This window comes from Aythya marila (genome assembly GCF_965140915.1).
Source record: "Aythya marila genome assembly, chromosome: 4".
NCBI classification, from domain to species: Eukaryota; Metazoa; Chordata; class Aves; order Anseriformes; family Anatidae; genus Aythya; species Aythya marila.
The window spans coordinates 63,864,906-63,869,772 of NC_139045.1; positions in this window are offsets into that span (position 1 = coordinate 63,864,906).

Sequence of the window (4,867 nt, forward strand, 5' to 3'; positions counted from 1 at the left end):
ACACCTTCTCACTGCCTAACACAACATGGGGGCCCAAAAGTGTGTATATATATGTTTGTGTGTATATATATTCTAACCCAGGGAGCCTGTGGATTTCTGAAGTTCCCTTTCCTTAGCTTTTAACTCTACCCACACCTTGTGTGAAGCACAGTGGTGTCTGTCCCTGGCCGGAGCAATCTGTTCCGCAGCAGGGAGCCCAAAAATGAGGCACGGCGATAACGGGCATCCCAGCCCACAGCTCCCAGGGGCTGGCCCGAGGCCCCTCTGCACCATGTACCCATTGTCTGCCCAGCTCTGGGGCAGGAGAGCCTGGCGGCAGTGCCAGAAGCAAGAGCTCTGAGTCATTTAACTACGAGTAGTAAATTGCAAAGGAGAGATGTGGTAGTGATTTGCTTACAGCAGTAAATCGGTCGACGCTAACTCCGCTTCATTGTACTTCTTCATGGCAGAGATCTTTTATTGCTTCGAGGCTGGCCCTGCTTCCCACCCGGCAGGGATCAGAGGGAGAACAGGAAGGGGAGCTACTTGGAGTCGGTCCCCCTTGGGACACCAGGAATGTGCAGCAAAGCCACCGTGCAAAGCTCCCCATTTCATCTCTGGACACTGCTGAGGACCCCACCTCTGGCTGCTGTGCTGTGGGGTCTCAGCTAATTCTCATGATGGTGCAAGCATTCATAGAATATCTTCTGCCTTAGCACTGAGGAAAAGAAACAAAACTCTTCATCAGGCTCACAGGATAATCAAAACTGCTCAGTTAAATAGTACTGACTCTGGCCTTGACAGTAAGATTGACCTGTGAATGAGTTTGTAGGAGCAGTGTTCAAAATCTGAGACTGATTCTGTGTCCAGAATCCACCCTGGAAGCTGGGGCAGACAACGGGGCAGTGGGATCAGGGTGATCAGCAGGACTGAGATCAGGGGACATGGGCATGAAAAGATGTAGACCAAAGTAAATGTGCTTTCAGCCTAATTGAACAATGTTTTTATTGTAGGTGTCTTGTGTCCAACACCAGGCAGGGTGGGATGTGCACTTGATGTACTTTGGAGAAGGAGGTACCCTGTGACAACAAATACATTCAGGAGCCTCTGACCACCACTGTTCCTGCCTGGTGGAGGGCTAGAATGAGAAGGAGCATCCAGGGGAGGTAGGATTTAAAGGTTTTGCCATTACTCAGGCTCATTTTACATGCAGGAGAGCAAAGATGTGGCAGCTGGAGAAGAGGACTGGTAGCAAAAGATGACAAACATGTTAACTGGAAGACTACAAAATGGTGTGGGGAAGCTCTCAGGATGGGAGGAAAAGAGAATTATTTCCAAAAGGCAAACTGGAGGGAAGAAATAACTTTCCTTTGATCCAATGTTTTGTGTGGATTGGGTATTATTATGCAAATAACAGCTAACTCAAATACAGAAATGATGCTGGGATGCTTTAAAAATAAGGGGTCTTGCACTGTAGACACATTTACATCAGCAAAGTACTGGAAGAGACTTTCTGGGGTTCCTAGACCTGCCCTCTTATTAACTCAGGCTCATGTGCAGTAGTCTTGGGGAGCATCTGCTCCTCACACTTTACTCACTAAAAGCCATAAATGCTTTTCAAAACCTTGTAATGAGCTTTGGACTTACTGTGAAAACCATATCCATGGTAAACCACAAGAAGAGACATTGGGATGTCATGGATGTTGTCAGTCTGACCGAAGACTTTTCTTTCCGTGACGTTGTCAATCCTCCCTTTGGGTAGGAGGCTACATAAAAAATATGCATTAAATTCTATTTGTAAAACAAAAAGTAGGGTTACAAAATATGTGCTGTGTTGTACATGTGCTGTGGGGCTGGAATAGGCATGGAGAGAAACACAAGTTGGCATACTCGATTCAACACTTTAAGCATGAATTGCCTTGAATTAATTACTTCCCCTGGAGGCACCCACCTGAGTGTGCAGATGCTGCAGGTTACTGAAAGGAGATGTTCCCAGCTGCCACTTAGCTGGGAACCTAAATGCAAGTTCTCTGCAAGACCCTCATCAGCTGAGAGGCAGAAGGCAGCGTGATTGTATTGGATAAAAAACATATCGGTATAAATTGCAATTCAAATAACAACTTTCTTTAGTGCTCAGCACAGCTCAGACACTTTAGCCACATCTTAATTGTGTATCCAATATCTATGTTCAGAAAGCTTAGATGTGAGCTTTTAATTCAGAATTTTAATTTAGACATTATTCAAAGGAAGATTGGCAGCATCTTTAGTCAAAAGACTCTTTGAGGGTCATTTCTTAACAGAAATGTCATTAACTGTATTTTTTTTTTCAGCTATGATACCTGAATTAGAATGAACCTAACATCCTTATTAGCTCAGAGTTCAAATGAGGATCTTTAGTCAGCCCTCCCTTTAACTCAAGAAGCTTGGTGCAGGCACGTTAATTTTCCCTTTAAATAATCACATCTTTCAAGTACATACTCAACATCAATCCAAGTTAAAAAAAAAAATAAAGAACTGGAGAGAAAATAGAAAGCTGCACAGAACATATAATAAAATGAGAAAGTTGAGATGGACTCGTAATCCTAAACTATTCTTACTTTTTAAAACACAGGGCTGAATTTCTTAAAATGTGAATTGTTTTCCCTTCCTCCAAGATGGCTTTAATACCAGCCAAGTTTGAAGTTTCTAATGACATTTATTTCTGAGCTATGTATGTTTGAGAATTTCACTTGGATAGTTGGAGGCTGTGATCTTTTTCAAGCTTGTATAATGTTTAACATGACTGAACTGATTTTCAAAACAAAGAAATGCAAAAGTATTGAAAAATGCCCAGAACAAGAATGGGCATTTCCATTCCATAAGGAATCTGTTTGGAAAAAATCATAGAAGAGTTATTGGAATTAGAATCTAAGTTTATCTTAAGTTTTCTGGAAGGGAAAGTTATATTATATGAGACAATTAACCATTGGCTTCGGGTCTGGTCCAAAGCCCAATAAAGTCAGTGGCGTCTTTCCACAGGCAAACTAACAGACTTGGGTCTGACTCATAAACTGTAGAGCTCCACAGAAGATAATAGTTCTACACTGCTTATGTGAAAGTTAAATATAGCCCAGTGTTTGTGAGTGTGTGTATGTATTATGATTAATTTAAAACCCCAGTTAAGATTGGGTTACGGTTTCCATTTAATTCATATGCATGTGTTTGTATTTGTGTGCATGTACATGTAAGGGCAGACATCTGTGAATGTGTAAGCACACATACAGCTAATGGCATGGAGATGATTGACTCAAGTATATACACTTGATGGTAAATATCAGCGTTTACTGCAGTAGATATCACTGCTGCAATGTATATACCCTAACAGATCTGAACATACAGTTTCAGAAACAGCAGCATCTGTTTACACTGAACTGCAATAAAAACTGAAGGAGGCATCAGTTAGTATTAGAATTTTATCTTTTCAATGTCCAGAAACAGTTTCTGTGCCTTTGATGTAGGCTGTCAAGCACTACTGGAAAATTGCATCTCTCTAATTACTGCATTCAGTGCAGAGGAAAGGGCACGACTGCCTGGCAGCATTTGTCAGTGGGGACCCTGCAGGGACTTGCTTTTTGGGTACTGATAACTAAAGTTAGCTCGCATTCAAAAAAAACAGTAAAGCAATCCCTTGCACAAAGGGATGAGAAAAACAGAAGGGGCACTATTTTGGATGGTCTTGTAGAAAGTAATACAGCTCTTGTCTGTTCCAGATATGATTAACCCTTATCTTTACTGGCTGCTCCCTTCAGACAGAGCCCCCATGAGAGTTTAGCCTGAATATAAACTGAGTGACAGCAACACCACTGTTTACACAGGGACATGCAGGTTCAGGCCTGCAGTGAGCACCTGATTAACCTGCAAAATGGTTGTATTGTGCCTGATGAGGGGGCTTCACATTTGGAGGCATTTAGAGCTGGTACTGGCTTATCTACTTGGCCTTAAACCCCTGTTCTTCATTTCTTCCCTTAGGTGACAGAGGATCCTCTTGGCTACGTGTCACAAAGCATATTACCGCATTTTAAAGCTGGATCGGGTGCCTGATGACATTTAGAGCTGTGACCTTGCTGATGGCTGTGGTGGCAAAACAGAGGCTGCAGGGAGGGATGGTTAGAAATCCATAGGGGATTGAAGCCTGTAAGGTGACAATGCCACCAAGAGGAGAGTGGCACTTTCCCTTTTGCAAAACTCTATTATGAGAAGGATCTCTCTCTCTTTGTTTCTCCTACTTTTTTTTTTTTTATCTAATTGCAACTGGCAAATAAGGGTTTACTCAGTTTTTTTTTTTTTTTTTTTTTTTTTTTTTTTTTTTTCCTCCATGTGAGCAGAAAGAAAGCATTTATATACTTCACATGATACACACATGAAAAAAATGTCCAACTGTTGACAGTGTGCATTCTGTTTGTGCACCCAGAAGAAAGATTTGCTAAAATAATTGCAATTTTTTGTAATTTTCCTACCATGCTGTGGTAGCATCCAGAGTAGAAGCACTTCCAGGAGATCTGCACAAGAGCCATACACAGCCAGAGGGGAGATAGTTTGCTGAGAAGTGAGTCCAAGAATAGAAGCCAGATATTTGCAGGGGAAAAAAAAAATAAAAAAGGGAAAATAGCCAGCTGGCATGGAATGGAGCCAAAGTGACCAAAGCAATCACAGTATCTTCCACAGTATCACAGTATCTGCCAACGTACAGGTGGAGGGAGGGAGGTGAAGAGCTAGAAACACATCCCTAAAGATGCAGCTTGCCTTGAAGAGCAGCAAGAACTGTGCAAAAGACACCGTGCACATTGTATTGTGCCTGGCAGCAGCATTTATTTAGTATGGGCAAAATAAGTGGGGCATGGGCATGAAC